General features: G+C 44.3%; 1 long non-coding RNA gene across 1 annotated transcript in view; it reads right to left on the reverse strand.

Annotated features, from left to right (window-relative positions):
• Positions 1-15886, reverse strand: part of LOC123372460 — a 41603-nt gene extending 25717 nt beyond the window's left edge. The window contains exons 1-2 of the long non-coding RNA XR_006580303.1: positions 15771-15886; positions 4051-4329 (exon numbers count right to left, since the gene is read on the reverse strand). This is a non-coding gene — a long non-coding RNA (uncharacterized LOC123372460). The remainder of the gene's footprint in view (positions 1-4050; positions 4330-15770) is intronic.
• Between the last annotated feature and the right edge of the window lie 1334 nt (positions 15887-17220).

Raw genomic sequence — 17220 nt, forward strand, 5'->3', positions numbered from 1 at the left:
GCATAAGCTTCCCACCCAGAAATCCTCCAGCTGACCCGTTGGGGCCTGAGCAGAGCTGAACATGAACTCTGAACTGAAGCGGTAGTGGGACTGAACTGAGAAAGAGGAAGGGGAAAGGGGCGGGCAAGGACTCTGCTCAGAAGTCCTCTAAGCGCTATTGATCTTGACTTTACGACGAGAGACAACGCAGAGACACTGAGGCGGGGGCAGCTTTGCAGTGAGAGGCAGCTCTTTGCTGAAGCCCCAGAGGGCAGCTGCAGCACTCAGTGAACCCCAGTGACAGTCCCTGACCCAGCACCAGCAAAGCTGAAATCACTCTGGCTGGGCTAGTGGGTAGGACCTCAGGACCAGACCAGGCAGGGACTTCCCTAGGGACTGGAGAAGGTGGCTCACCAAGTGCACTCCCATACTCCAGGACTAACCACTGACACCGAAATGGGAGCGGGCTGTAGCAGTGGGGAAGCGACATGTTAAAGGGACATTTGCTTATTGGATGTTCACTCTGGCAGCAGGGTGGTGGGGAGGATTGAGTTATGGGATTACTGCCAAAGCCACCAGGGTGGGGCAGTGGAGGTCATTCATTCATTCATTCATTTATATATATTGTTGCTGTGTTTTCCCAAGTCAATGCTCTGTACCCCTTTCCCCTACTAGAGCCTTTCCTTGTTTTATGTACAGAGTCAGTGCTTGCGAGGGGTGGGGAGCAGACATGTCAAACCCACAAAAAAATGCAGAAATTGGGCTTGTTTTTGGCTTAATTGGTTTGTGAGTTGCTTGTTGGCTAGTTTGTGGCTTGTAGCTTGTTGCTTCTTTTTTTTGATCGGCTTCCAGCAAGGCGGGGCAAGCAGGGACAAGGAGGGGAGAGAGTCTGGGGTACACAGAGGGCCCATCAGAGCCCCAGACTGCAGGCCGAGGGGATCTAGTCACATAGAGTGTTGGGGTTCTTAGGGATTGGCTTGTGTTGGCCTTGTTTTGAAATGGGATTAGCTTGATTTTTGGCTTATTGTGAAAGTCAGGGTGCTTATTTACCGTGGTAAACTGTGGTGGGGAGTATTGCCTGTTAAGGGGACGGAGGGGAGGCATTTCTGGGTGGGGTCTTCAGCCGATGGTGTTTGCTGATTTTAAGAGGAGCCCCTAGACATCTGAACCTGGCCCTTGCTGCTGCCACAGCACCTGGCAGAAGGATTACAACTACTTTGGAAAGGTGAGGTCAAATGACCACTTTTTCAAAGCCCTACATTTGAAAACACAGGAAATGGGGCAAAACTGAATCAGGGATTTCTTCAGGGATTTGCTGCTGGCTAGAAAGCGAGATATGAACATGCCCTTACTACCCAGGAATTAGTTGGCACCATCAACCCTGGATTTCTGCCAATCTGTTCAAGGCACTTAGCGCAGAGGAGCTTCCCATGCCCTCATTTGCACCCATCAATCCTTAGAATACTCACTGATTGAATTAGCAGCAAGGCAAATTCACAGTCAGCTGTCTGCATTTTTGTTTCTGTTTGTGTATCTTCAGCTAGGACCAAATCCTAGTATTGTATATATGACACCAGTGGAAGCCAGACAAGAACAGCTGTGCATACGGAGCCATAGCCAAAATATTACCCTAATAGAATTGTCTTCTGTGTTTGAGGCAGGCGTGGTACTTTTAAAATTTAAGAAACCAGAATATTACAATTCAGTAAACTCAATATAGTGGCCCTATTCTCTCTCCAGACTCATGTAACTCATGGGACCAGGTTGTCTCGGAAGTCACCTCTCCATCTGCAACCTGCTGTGCTCCTTGGAGACATGGAAACTATTAACAGTCCGGACGAAGTGTTCAGGACTGGGAGGCAGAGAAGCCCTGGTGCTGGGTCATAAACTGGGGAGACTTTGCTGGCAGAGATCAGAACAAGCCTTCTCTGTCTGTTTCTAGAACCCAGTGCAAACTCTGACTTCCTGCCGAATAAAAGAGAGACTAGATAGACAGCCAGAAGAAGGGTTCATAGGATGGCAAGAGCAGAGTCTGCACTTTGAACCTCAATACTACAGTGACTGGCACCCTATAAATAAGATTGAGTGAGTTTCAAACACCTAAACGAGACTGAATAGAGGCCTAAAGATCAGCAAGGTGCTACGAGCCTCCAAATCACATGGGCTTCCATGAGAGCTATGGGTGTTTGGCCTCTCTGAAATTCAGGCTACTCAGCTGAGTGCCTCAGCATGGACTTACACATTTCATTTTAGATACTCCGGATTTGGAAATTTTGGCCTAAGTGGCTTGTCTGTGGTCACAAAGCGAATCAGTGAACGAGCCAAAAGAAGAACTCAGGAATCCTGGTTCTTGTTCTACCTTTGGGAACACACTACCTCTGCTATTCTGTGGCTATTGCAGTACCACTGAACAGTGCTGCACGCCAGAAAGGGCAAGAAATAGAGTCGCTCTTTATAACTTATACCAAAAGGCTCAGTCATAAATTCATAGATTCCAAGGCCAGAAGGGGCCATTGTGATCATCTAATCTGACCTCCTGTATTACCCAGACCATAGAACTTCCCCAAAATAATTCATTTTGAACTAGAGGAGATCTATTTAAAAATCATCTAATCTTGATTTAAAAAATGCTGGTGATGGAGAATCCCACCATGATTGTTGATCAACAGTTCCAATGGTTTATCATCTTCACTGTTAAAAATTTGCTCCTTATTTCCACTCTGAATTTGTGTAGTTTCAACTTCCAGCCTTTGGATTGTGTTCTACCTTTCTCTGCTAGATTGAAAAGCTCATCATCAAATATTTGTTCCCCAGGTAGGTACTTACAGAGTTTGATCAAGTCACCCCTTAACCTTCTCTTTCTTGAACTAAATAAACTGAGCTCCTTGAACTTATTAACATTATAAGGCATGTTTTTAAATCCTTTAATCATTCTCAAGGCTCTTCTCTGAACCCATTCCATAACTGGACACAGTGTTCAGCAGCGTTCACACCAAGTGCCAAATACAGAGGTAAAATAACCACTGTACTCCTACTTGAGATTCCCCTGTTTAGGCAGCCAAGGATCATGTTAGCCCTTTTGGCTACAGTGTCACACCGGGAGCTCATGTTCAACTGATTTTCCACCCTACCCCCAAATCTTCTCCAGAGTCACTGCTTCCCGGGATAGAGTCCCCTAGCCGGTAAGTATGACTTGCATTCTTTGTTCCCGGATGTATACATTTACATTTAGCCTTATTCAAACGCATACTGTTTCTCTGAGCCCAACTTATCAAGTGACCCTGATTGCTTTGCAGCAGTGACCTGTCCTGTTAATTTTTTAACCCCTCCCACTCTGTGTCATCTGCAAACACTGATAAAAATGTCCAACAGCATATGCCCAAGAATTGATCCCCGGGAGACTCCACTGGAAACACACCCACTTGATGTTAATTTCCCATTTACAATTACATTTTTAATCCTATCAGTTAGCCAGCTTTTCATGCCTTTAATGTTTGCCATATTAATTTGGCATTGTTCTATTATTTTTTTTAATAAAAATGCCATACTGTACCAAGTCAAATGCCTTACAGAAGTCTAACTCGATTACAGCTGCACTCTTACCTTTAGCTAACAAACTTGTAATCTCATAAAAAAAAGATATCCAGTTAGTCTGACACTAGCACCAGTGGAAGAACGGCCCACTGGAATGGGATTTAGGATACAGGGTTTCAATTCCAGGCGTGGTCACAGATTAACTCTGTAACCTTGCTCAAGAAAGGAGTGGTGGAAGCTCCCTAAAAGTGGGGGCCACCAGCACCCGAACCATGGCCCCGCACCCTGCGCCACCCATTCCCTCGGAGTTGCCCCTTCTCCCCGAGGCTCCACCCCCATGCCACCTCTTTCCCCCAAGACCCCACTCCCACTCGCTCCTCTCCACCTCCTCCTCCCACACATCGCTAGCCCTTACGGCTGGTAAAAAGGGATGGGGCCATGCCCCCCCTGGCCTGCCTTGTTCCAGTTCCCCTGGCTCAAGACATTTATTCTGTGCCTCGATTCCCCATCTGTCAAAGGGGGCTAACACATCCCTACCTTACAAGTGTGTTGTGATGATAAAATCCATTAATGTTTCTCACAATGCCTCAGGAGTGCAAGTATGAAGGTGATGAGGGCCATATAAGTACCTAAAAAGATAGATGCATCTGAAAGTTTGCTTTTAGATTTTCATCCATTAATGGAAAGTACAGTGCCGGTGAGCTAAAAGATTTTGCTTTTACAACTTTGGCACTGACTACAGAGTCTCTTCAGGATCCTTTTTAATCAAGTAGCTGAAATCGACTTCTTGTCCATTTCCACATCTGACCAGGAATGCTTAAGAGAATGAAAAACAAAAAAAGAAAAAGAAAAAAGTTAACATAACAAAGACTAGGATGGAAGCACATTGCCTCATTAATTAAACTTACACCGGCCCTCCTGGAAGTCAGTTTAACCCCTTTGGTGCCACCTTGCCTTTTAAAATTCCCTTTGAATAGGCCTGATACAGTTTTGATGGAAAACACACAGTGTGCATGGTTCAGAAAGCTACCGAATTGAGAGCTATTAAATACTAAAAAGACAAGGTGAGAAACAATTTGCAAAATCTCCTCTTTTTATAGACTACAGCTATTGAGAAAAATTGAGTAAATTCCCTAGCTGCCAAGACTGCAGTCTGTTTCAAGATTCCATCAATTTTTTACGGTACAATCAATATTTATGAATCCCCAAAGAAATGTTGCAAAGAGAAACGTAGTGAAACATTTTCCATGCAGTTGCAAAGATGTAACACGGGGGCCTAAATAACTTTTAAAATAATCTCAATGACAATCAAAGTGCCTTACATAGCCAATATGGTTTAATGCCAGTGTTTAGATTAGCATTCTTCTAAAGCATGGATGGCAAAGAAAAAAAGTAAAGTGAGATGTTTGCAGTTTAATCTCTCCTAAAGAAGACATTTTGCTATAATAAGTATTCTGTAATTTGGTGCTTAAAAATTCAAAGGAAGTACTATATTGAAACCGTCCCCTTTTTTTAATACATTAAAAATATTCAGCATCATGCAAGCAATGGATTTTTCAGTCAACTGGAGAGAAAACAAGATTTCTATAAAAACTAGGCAAACAAATCGCATTCCTTTAATGGCTACTTTAGGTTTAATATCTAAACTTATTTAAATAACTCTGAACCCTCCTGCTGAGAAATATTGAAACTAATGGATTCCTTTGTGTGTAATCTCCATTTAAATGTAGAGTTTAATTTCCCTCTGGGCTAAACCTGTGTAAAACTTGTCTTGAAATGTCCCTCTGTAAAAATACAATGTTTAGGGGGATGCCTTTTATTTTATTTAAAATTTATTTTGTGCATTTAAAGCAAACAGCAAACTCTCAGATGAGCTGCTGAAATCGTGACTGTGCCAGGACTAACTTTATGATTGGCAGAAGTGGGAATCTAACAAGAAATGAGGCTCAACCTGCTCTCTGGACATAACGGTGAAAAGTCGAGCTCCCCTGCTGAGTCAATGGGGTTGCATCAACAAGGCTGCACTGGTGGAACTAAGCAGAATTCGGCCCTTTTGTATTTTTCACAGGCCTAGATGTGACTTCTGTGTATACATTTATACCTCTATGCAGCTAGATAGGACAACAATGAATGCTAAAAGGGGCTGATCTGGAACTGAGGGGTATGTACGCCTGCTCCTCTCCTACCTAAGGCAATTCAAAAATACACTGCCCCCCCCCCTGCCCCGACAAGCAGAGTAACTGCTACTCCATATGCAAAGCTAGATTGCACAGCTAGCTGCACCGCCACTGCAGATTGCAAAGCACTCCAGGCTGTGCTAGAAGCCAAGAGGACAGCGGAGAGATAGGAAATGCTTGTAGAGACAGAGTTCCTTTGCCTGCTATTCCCGTCAGGGCTCTGTTCAAGGACAGTGCAGCAGTGGAAGTAAGCATTTACTAATTTACCTCGCTTTCAGTAAGGCATTTGACACGGTTCCACATGGAGAATTATTAGTTAAATTGGAAAAGATGGGGATCAGTATGAAAATTGAAAGGTGGATAAGGAACTGGTTAAAGGGGCGACTACAATGGGTTGTACTGAAAGGTGAACTGTCAGGCTGGAAGGAGGTTACTAGTGGAGTTCCTCAGGGATCAGTTTTGGGACCAATTTTATTTAACCTTTTTATTATTGACCTTGGCACAAAATGTGGGAATGTGCTAATAAAGTTTGCGGATGACACAAAGCTGGGAGGTATTGCTAACACGGAGAAGGACTGGGATATCATACAGGAAGATCTGGATGACCTTGTAAGCTGGAGTAATAGTAATAGGATGAAATTTAATAGTGAAAAGTGCAAGGTCATGCATTTAGGGATTAATAACAAGAATTTTAGTTATAAATTGGGGACACATCAGTTGGAAGTAACAGAGAAGGAGAAGGACCTCGGAGTATTGGTTGATCACAGGATGACTATGAGCCGCCAATGTGATATGGCCGTTAAAAAAGCTAATGCAGTTTTAGGATGCATTAGGCAAGGTATTTCTAGCAAAGATAAGGAGGTGTTAGTACCGTTGTACAAGGCACTGGTGAGACCTCATCTGGAATACTGTGTGCAGTTCTGGTCTCCCATGCTTAAGAAGGATGAATTCAAACTGGAACAGGTTCAGAGATGGGCTACTAGGATGATCCGAGGAATGGAAAACCTGTCTTATGAAAGGAGACTCAAAGAGCTTGGCTTGTTTAGCCTAACCAAAAGAAGGTTGAGGGGGGGATATGATTGCTCTTTATAAATATATCAAAGGGATTAATATCAGGGAGGGAGAGGAAATATTTAAGCTTAGTACCAATGTGGACACAAGAACAAATGGATATAAACTGGACACTAGGAAGTTTAGACTTGAAATTAGACGAAGGTTTCTAACCATTAGAGGAGTAAAATTCTGGAACAGCCTTCCAAGGGGAGTAGTGGGGGCAAAAGATCCTGAGTGGTGCCATTCCAGATAAGAACTTCTAACAAATTTCATGCTGCTAATCAAACCAGTTGATCAACAAACCCATGTCCAGTAGTCTTTTGATTATATGCATCGTGTTAGTCAATAACACGTAACTGGAGTTCCACATGAAGTTTGTCATCTTGTTCCCATGATTGCAGTATAGATAAACCCTCGTCTGGGTTAGCACTATAGGCTCAATGAGAAGAAATAGTAATAAAATGACCTATTCTTGTCACTGAGGACTGTAGCTCTGTCTTTGAAACCACTAGATACGCTAAGCAAGAGGGTGCCATTTTTACATTGTCACTTTTCAGAGTAGATCACACTTTAATGCTGCCCCTCTCCCCATACTCCCCGTTGTACACATGCTTTGTGATGCAGTCTTTAGCCACAGGATCTTATACTCTTTTTCAGATAAGACGATAGCATCATATAGGGTTTTTTCTACAACCTTAGGTACACAGGTGTGCCACCTTCTGTTATTCCAATTTTGTAATTTGCCATAATGGTCCAGTATATCTTAGGGCTGGGCTTTTCGCAGGAACCTGAATTTGAAAATCAGGGAAGGGACTGTGCCCTTCGTTATGTTGGGAACATGCCTTATACATTGTGGGTGCCACCAGAAACCAATAGGAAATAATGAAAATAACCACAACAGAAACTCCCTGGATGAAGGTGCAAGTCAAAATTGCCTGGATCTTAATTGATGGCTCTAGGGAGAGTAAATATTTTAAAGCTGATGTTTAGACAGTAAACCATCCTCTCCAGAAGAGAGTGAATGCTCCTCTGCTACTGCGGTTATGTTTCTCCCACATTTGCCATTGAACTCAACCTTCCTCTCTACAGAAAATGTTTTCTCCCCAAACACTCCTCCACCCAGTCCTGTCTCTCCTACCTGAGACCTGCCCATGCCCTCTGAGCAGAAAACCGGCAGAATAGAGTGGAGAGGTATTTCTACTCCCTTGCACAGGGGCATCTGCCCCTCCAAGCTTTGGGGAGGGTGGGGGAAAGGGCAGGGCAGATAATAATAGTAATGACTTGTATAGACCAAAATCTTTTCAAAGAACTGAACACACTGTGACATTGCACCCCATAATGATTTATAGGAAATATGCTTATGAATGTATATATAACATAACTGGAATATGTTTTATGCTACATATGCCATGTGACATATCTCTGTAAAGGTTATGATCTACTGAATACATTCCTCCTATATGTATGCATGTAACATTTTTGTATTCAAAGTTATGAATATTGGCTATGTACTTGTTTAATTTTAAATAGCCTCAGTGAAGCAGTTGGTCAGCTTCCTGAGAAAAGACTATTCTCAGTAAGTGCCCAATCAAGAAACCCTTAAGCCCACAATGAACTTGGAGACGCCAATCCACATTGGAGCTTTCCTAGGAATGTGGCTTGGCTGGTAAGGAACTCAGTCATGCATGGACATGTGACATGCCCATGTGACTCCAAAACTCCATTTTGTAGCTGGATTCTACACAGGGGGAGGGAGGGGTATCAACCCACCAGAGAAAGTCTATTTAAAACCCTGGAAGACCCCTCCATTTTGTCTTCAGCTGACTCAAGAGAGCATTTCCACCCCCAAAGGATACCTGAAAAAAACTGGAACAAAGGACAGTAACCATGGTTGTCTGAGTGATTGCTGGACCCAGATTAGACGACTAGTCTGTAAAAGGAAGCTTACTGGAACACCTCTGAAGGTGAGGTTTTATCTGTATTCAGTTTTCTTACTGTATTAGGCATAGACTTGCATGTTCTATTTTATTTTGCTTGGTAATTCACTTTGTTCTGTTTGGAACCACTTAAATCCTACTTTCTGTATTTAATAAAATCACTTTTTACTTATTATTTAACCCAGAGTATGTATTAATACCTGGGAGGGGCAAACAGCTGTGCATCTCTCTCTATCAGTGTTCTAGAGGGTGAACAATGTATGAGTTTACCCTGCATAAGCTTTATGCAGGGTAAAACAGATTTATTTGGGGTTTGGACCCCATTCAGAGTTGGGCATCTGAGTGTTAAAGACAGCAACATTTCTTAACCTGCTTTCGGTTAAGTCTGCAGTTTGTGGAATGTGGTTCAGACCTGGGTCTGTGTTTGTAGCCGGCAAGCGTGTCTGGCACAACCAGGCAGGGTTCTGGAGTCCCAAGCCGGCAGGGAAAGCAGGGGCAGGAGTAGTCTTGGCACCTCAGTTGGCAGCCCCAAGGGGGTTTCTGTGATCCAACCTGTCACACACACATTCTGAATTCACCCTCACAGGCCCACGTGGAGACACAGCCTGGTTCAGTGAATTGCCCAAGATCACAAAGAAAATAAGTATCAGACTTAAGGGCTTCTAGGCCAAGACCTTTTGTCTCTTTTTCCATGCCCAGGCTTCTCTCCTTCTCTAATTCTTCTGCGACCTCTAGGCCTGCTCCAACTGTTGACCTGCCTACTCTTCTTCCATGTGTACGACTCTGTCTGCTTCTCTATCATGGCAACACCTCCCTTCAGCTACATTCCAAGGTCGAAGCCACCCATCTGACGGGAGAGCACTTTCCACCTGACTCCATGGTGCTGCTGTAGCAACATGTGCCAACCCTGCTGCTAACTGTATCATTATGGGGATGGCAGCCATGGCGAGGCTTCTAAACAAAGAAGCGGGAGGAGCAGCACGTGCTGAACAAGAGATTCACTTCCACAAATGTGGTGTGGGTTTGAATGTGACCCACACACATCCTCTCACTCATACTTCCAAAAAGTTAGTTCAAGAGGGGACAAACGAGGATGAGATCTCTGCTAATGAATCAGTAGTTCAAAGCATTTAATTACTGAAGACAATACCTTTGTTTAGATGTTAATATTTTATTCTTAACATTGTAAAAGTATAGCACGCTGATGTACATGGAAAACACCATTGGTGAGGCTTATTTTCCCCAAATTAATCAGGCGCGCAGCAGTACCAGCTATTTACAAATCTATTTGAGAATTGCTCCGTAGCAAGGGCTTCCCACCTCCGCCCCCCTGCCCCCCACACACACAATTTATTGAGGTGTCTAAGCAATTCAGCTCTTACCTAGATATCTCATTCTTGGGAATCTCGCTGGGATAGTCCATGTCTGATTTATTTCTATATTTAATGACACATTTCATCATAGAGGGAATATTTTATTGAACCTTCTCCCCTTGATTTTCCACTGGGCCACGCTACAAAATAATTATGTTTTAGAATAAATTTTCAATAGGAAAGTATAAAAAACGCTCAATTTTTTCCTGCAAAGAATAGCAGGAAGTCCTGCAGAAGAATTGTTTTGACAAGAGTGTAAGATGGGGTAGCTCCTCCAGCCCAATCCCAGCATTCATTGCTGTATTTGAAAAACAGGATTTGAGAGGCAGTGTGGTCTAGTGAAGGAAGCAGCACTTTGGGCATGAGACCAGAGTTTTATATGCGACTCTGTGACTTCGTCATTTTACACCTCTATGCCCCTGCTTTCCCTTTCCTTTGCTTGTCTTGTCTACTGAGACTGAATTCTCTTTGGGATAGGGACTGTTTCATCTTATGGATTCATAAAGGGCCTAGCACAAAGGGAATCCAATCCTGTGTTTCAGAATAGCAGCTGTGTTAGTCTCAATCCGCAAAAAGAACAGGAGGACTTGTGGCACCTTAGGCCTGGTCTACACTACGCGTTTATACCGAATTTAGCAGCGTTAAACTGAATTAACCCTGCACCCGTCCACACAACAAAGCCCTTTATTTCGATATAAAGGGCTCTTAATACCGATATCTGTACTCCTCCCTGACGAGGGGAGTAGCGCTCAAATCGGTATTACTATTTCAGATTAGGGTTAGTGTGGCCGCAATTCGATGGTATTGGCCTCCGGGAGCTATCCCACAGTGCACCATTGTGACTGCTCTGGACAGCAATCTGGAGTCAGATGCATTGGCCAGGTAGACAGGAAAAGCCCCACGAACTTTTGAATTTCATGTGCTGTTTGCCCAGCGTGGAGAGCTGATCAGCATGGACCATACGGGAGATACTGGATCTGATCGCTTTATGGGGAGACAAATCTGTTCTATCAGAGCTCTGTTCCAGAAGACGAAATGCCAAAGCATTTGAAAAAATCTCCACACAGAGGCCACAGCAGGGACTCAACACAGTGCTGCGTGACAAGTGTAACGGAAAGCCAAAGAATCAAATGGACGCTCATGGAGGGAGGGAGCGGGGACTGAGGACTCCAGCTATCTCACAGTCCCCGAAAAGCATTTGCATTCTTGGCTGAGCTCCCAATGCCTGAAGGGTCAAAAACATTGTCCTGGGTGGTTCAGGGTATATGTCGTCAATTTACCCTCCTCCCCCGCCCCGTGAAAGAAAAGGGGAAAAAATCGTTTCTCGCCTTTTTTCAATGTCACCGTATGTCTACTGTATGCTGCTGGTAGACGCGGTGCTGCGGCGCTGAACAGCAGCATCCCCTCCCCTTCTTTTCCTGATGGCAGACGGTACAAAAGGCTTGGAAACCGTCCTCATCATCCCATGAGTGCTCCTGGCTGGCCTTGCTGAGGTCGGCCGGGGGCGCCTGGGCAAAAATGGGAATGATTCCCTGTCGTTCCCGGCAGACGGTACAAAAGGATTGAAAACCGTCCTCATCATAGCAACTGGAGGCTGAGCGCCTCACACCCCCCACACCCCTTTCATGTCTAATGAAGATTCTGGACTATCATAGCAGCGGGAGGCTGAACTCCTCACCCCCCTCGTTTCATGTCTAATGAAGATTCTGTACTGCCTGGACTATCATAGCAGCGGGAGGCTGCCTCCCCCTCATTTTATCTCACTAAAAAGTCAGTGTTTCTTATTCCTGCATTCTTCATTACTTCATCACACAAATGGGGGGATAACTGCCACGGTAGCCCAGGAGGGTTGGGGGAAGAGGGAAGCAATGGGTGGGGTTGTTGCAGGGGCACCCCCTAGAATGGCATGCAGCTCATCATTTCTGCGGGATGTCTGGGGCTCTGACCTGGAGCGGCTGTGCTCTCTGCTTCTCTAGTAGACTTGCCCCATATTCTAGGCAGGACTGACTCTATTTTTAGACAAAACATAAAGAAGGGAATGACCTGGGGAATCATTCCCATTTTTGTCCATGCACCCCCAGCCGACCTCAGCGAGGCCAGCCAGGAGCACCCATGACAACAGCAGATGGTACAAAAGGATTGATAACCGTCATCGCCAATCGCCAATTACAGACAGTGCAATAGGGCTGGTAACCGTCTCTGCTATCTTGCAAAGGCGAATGAATGCTGCTGTGTAGCACTGCAGTACCGTGTCTGTCAGCAGCATCCAGTACACATATGGTGACAGTGACAAAAGGCTAAATGGGCTCCATGGTTGCCATGCTATGGCATCTGCCAGGGCAATCCAGGGAAAAAGGGCACGAAATGATTGTCTGCCGTTGCTTTCACGGAGGAAGGATTGAGTGACAACATTTACCCAGAATCACCAGCGACACTGTTTTTGCCCCATCATGCATTGGGATCTCAACCCAGAATTCCAATGGGTAGGGGAGACTGTGAGAACTATGGAATAGCTACCCACAGTGTAACGCTCCGGAAATCGATGCTAGCCTCGGTATATGGACGCACACCGCCAAATTAATGTGCTTAGTGTGGCCGCGTGCACTCGACTTTATACAATCTGTTTTAAAAAAACCGTTTCTGTAAAATCGGAATAATCCCGTAGTGTAGACATACCCTTAGAGACTAACAAATTTATTTCAGCATAAGCTTTCGTGGGCTACAGCTCACTTCTTTGGATGCATAGAATGAAACACACAGACAGGAGATATTTATACATACAGAGAACATGAAAAGGTGGAAGTACGTATACCAACTGTAAGAGTCCAATCAATTGAGATGAGCTATCATCAGCAGGAGAAAAAAAACTTTTGAAGTGATAATTGAGATGACCCATAGAAAGTGTGAGGAGAACTTAACATAGGGAAATAGATTCAATTAGTGTAATGACCCAACCATTCCCAGTCTCTGTTTAAACCTAAGTTAATTGTATCTAATTTGCATATTAATTCGAGTTCAGCAGTCTCTCTTTGGAGTCTGTTTTTGAAGTTTTTTGTTGCAAAATTGCCACCTTCAAGTCTGTCACTGAGTGGTTAGAGAGGTTGAAGTGTTCTCCGACTGGTTTTTGAATGTTATGATTCCTGATGTCAGATTTGTGTCCATTTATTCTTTTGCGTAGAGACTGTCCGGTTTGGCCAATGTACATGGCAGAGGGGCATTGCTGGCACATGATGGCATATATCACGTTGGTAGATGTGCAGGTGTACGAGTCCCTGATGGCGTGTCTGATGTAATTAGGTCCTATGATGGTGTCACTTGAATGGATATGTGGACAGAGCTGGCATCGGGCTTTGTTGCAAGGATAGGTTCCTGGGTTAGTGTTTATGTTGTATGGTATGTGGTTGCTGGTGAGTATTTGCTTCAGGTTAGGAGCACACAATCCTGTGTGAGCACCTACTGTTGGATCAATAACAACAGAAAGACCAACACTCTCTGAGAGGGAAAAATCAGCTATCTGGTTTATTTGCTCCTCTTTTTAGTTATTCTGTTATGGTGTATTCTCCCCGCCACAACAGCTGCATTCTGCTGGAACAATGATACTGTCCACCAGCAGGGAGGGGCTTGTGCCCATGGGAGACAGAACCTTCACAGGAGCTGGGCCAAGAATTCAGAATTCCCTGCCAGAAGAAATCAGAATGGCCTCTCACCTTGCCTAGCTAAGATCCAAATGGAATACTCACTTGATCACCCATCCTCTAAAAAAACCTCACAAACTATAGCCCCAAGCCTGCTCTAGGGGGCCAGGAAGGAAAGGAGAGCACAGAGTAATCTTCAAAGTAATGGGAGGCCTTGAGCTATGGTGATGGGGACCAGATTGACAGACAGGCAAATCTAACTGACCGGTGATAACAATAGATCCAGCCACAGAAACCTTGTCTACATTAGGGCTCCCACTGGTTCAGCTGAAGCTGTGTTAGAACCAGCGGGATTTTTTTTTTTAATACTTTTCCCCATAGAGACCAGGCCTAGCTGTGATGTTCTAAGGGTCTGAGGTTCCTTTTTCTCTTCCCTTAGTAGCCTTAGGAGGGTTAAAAGTTAAAATGCTCAGCAATGCCATGTATTCTGTGGCTTTAAAAAGAACCTGAATATGGGAGGATTTTACAAAATAGATTTTTAAATTTTGCCCCTGCTCAGATGTTAAAAAAAAATGCTACTGATGATCTGTTTGTAAAAAACACTCCAGCCAGCCAGGCAAGCAAGGAGCTCTTTGCCGATATTTAATGAGTTTACAATATTATGTAGCTCTTTATCTTTTAATCCATTTAATCAACAAAATTTCTAACAAAAACAAAACAAAACAAACCAATGCCCCCAATTTGTGTTTTGTTTGACTGCGAGTAATATTCATGTCTGCATGAGGATGGCATGTAATTAACATGTCATAATCAAAATGACTAAGTTTGACACATTATAATCACTGCATGGAGATTATAGCATAGCCACGGGCGATCCGCACAGCCTATCTTAATATCATTTGCATAATGAAAGCATGGTGGCAGTAATAGCTTTTTTCTCTTGTTATCATAATTTCACCCAGGGCTGCAAGAGGCTTTGGTACTGTCAGATGTTGCCTGTTAAAAGTCATTGCAAGTTGAAGACTCCAGTCCAAGTGACCCAACCATTCCCATTTGAACAATAGCTATTTGTAGCTTTGTATCTGCACACACATAAAATTCCTGTCTCTTTTCTGTGTAGTGCTCAGAAAATCCATGCACTCATAGTTTATGGTTGCTGCTTAGTTCCCTGTTTCATTACCTTGCTGTAATGGACCCAGACATGTTCCAGTGCAATTGAGCTAGATTTTATTAAACTCAAAACTTTTCCAAATTAAGACTAGTCTGTCTGATGACTTGGCACCTGATGCAGCTTGGGACACCAATGACAGAAGATAGCTCAGGTACCATGTTTTCCAGGTTGTTAAAATTTAGATTTCACCTGCTCTCTAAAAATCTGTTCAGTCAAAGGACTTTGTCACAATATGATTGTAGAGAGGTTGCAGTTACAACTTAGTTCATTCTTGCAACGTGGACAGCAGCAAAATATGTTTTAAATGTCTTCCCACAGGGTGCTACAGCCCTGCAAAGCCTGCAGCTAGAGCATGATTCGCAAACACGGTTAAAAACATGGTGTGAGATCATCTATTCTATACTACTAGAACAAACGGGGCTTTAACAATCCTAAGGGGGTGCCATGTTATCAAGGGACCTCCAAACGGTACTTTTTATAGTGTAGACACAGGGCAAGCTTCCCCACAGTGCTGTGCCCATGTGTCTCAGTTCTGGCATGGAGGGGCTTGCTCTGTGAGGAAGAGGGTATGGCACTCTAAGGCTATCAGTCCTTGGCCTCTCTGGTGAGGCAACCAACAATGTTAACGGTGGTGACTACCACCAGGTAGGCACCTGTGTACCTGGAATATGTCTGAGATCATGTCGGGGGATTGGTATCCGAGCCCAGTAGTGTCACTCAGTGGCGAAAATCTGTGGGGCCATTGGTAGGGGAACCCAGCCTCCCCACTTCACCAAGTTCCAACCCCGGGACCTGTGACCAGCAGGTCGGATATAAGGCCTGGGGCGGACACCCCCAGGCCTGGTCCCTGGGACACTTCCTACCGCAGCCTCTGCTCCTCCAGTCACAATAAAGTCTACTTATGGACTCACCAAGCAGGGGGGTTCTCCCTGGCAGTGATCCAGCCTACTGTTCCTGGTCTTCACGGGGGGCCTTTGGCAGCTCAGCAGTGGGGTCTGGTCCAGGCAGCGTGGAGTCCCTGCAGGAGATAACCGTGTAGGGCTGCTCCCTCACTCTGTCCCCCTGACTGACAAGGCCCACTCCCTTTTGAGCTCTGCTTCCATTGTGAGCATGCCCAGTAGGCAGCAGGGGTGGCTGCGCAGGGCCTTCTGGGTCCAGAGTTGCTCGTTAACCGTTAGTTCCTCAGTGTTGGGCTTATACACCCCATCACAGACCTGCAACTCATTTCAGATAGGCCACTGAACCTAACTTGCATTTGAAATGAAAGGAGTGAGGCTGATCGTTCAATTGTTCAACATGAATGAAGAACTTTGTGTGTATTGACTCTCTCTACTGTAAACCACTAATTACTGCTGTAATCTCTTTAGCCTATTTCCTATTCAGTGATAAGAAATAATTGTTGCTGACAAAATTAGACAAATGACGGTAACCCTGGGAAAGAAAGCATTGGATGCCAAGAATTGACATTGAGGCTTGCATAGCAACACAAGAGTGTGTGTGTGTGTGTGTGCCCCCACGTGTGTGTGTGTGTGTGTGTATATGCCCCCACGTGTGTGTGTGTGTGTGTGTGTGTGTGTGTGTGTGTGTGTCCACATGTGCAGTGTGGGGCTAAATACAGTTCTGGATGTAGAAACCCCTGCATAATAATCCTGATTCTGGCCATTTGAGGTTCAGATCCTTGATGGAGTCTGAAGGGCTGGCAGTTAAAAAATAAAAATAAAATAAAGTTGTCTTTCCACTTGTAAAATGAGAAGATCTGAAGCAGAAGATCAGTGGGAGGATAATATAGAACCCCACAGAGAGTTACTTTTCAAACTAGCATCACACTTTAAGCTAGAGATGGATGCAAACCAAACTCTGGGATCTGAGGACGCCAAGCTCTGAGAGCTGAATTTGCCAAATACTCCCCAACTTTGGTGAGTGAGGGGAGTGTAATCCAAATCCAAATCCAGATCCAGCTATGAATGTTGCAGTTAACTCCTGTCTCTGTGGATTGAACCAGACTCTTGGATCCAAATGCTCACACACATTGGGGTATTTGAAATGTGTTCCAGATCTGAATCTTGTGGCTTGGTCCTAATCATAAAATATAATTTTAAGGGTCTTTTATGAGTGTGTTTTTATCAATAATGTTCTATATGTAACTTGCAATATCAAATTCTTATCTCTCTTCTGCAATTTTCCAGCCAGGGTAAGACCCTATCACACTGATACACTGTAATCCTCCAGCAGACATGGTTTTAGGGATTGCAAATTTATCCAGAACACAGGTTTATATCAGACAAGCTACTTCTAATTCCCCCCAAAAGTCTAGGAAGAGTCCTTGCAGCACTCCCACTGTAGAAAACTATAAAGCTATAG

The sequence above is a fragment of the Mauremys mutica genome, chromosome 6 (genome assembly GCF_020497125.1).
Source record: "Mauremys mutica isolate MM-2020 ecotype Southern chromosome 6, ASM2049712v1, whole genome shotgun sequence".
Classification (NCBI taxonomy): domain Eukaryota; kingdom Metazoa; phylum Chordata; order Testudines; family Geoemydidae; genus Mauremys; species Mauremys mutica.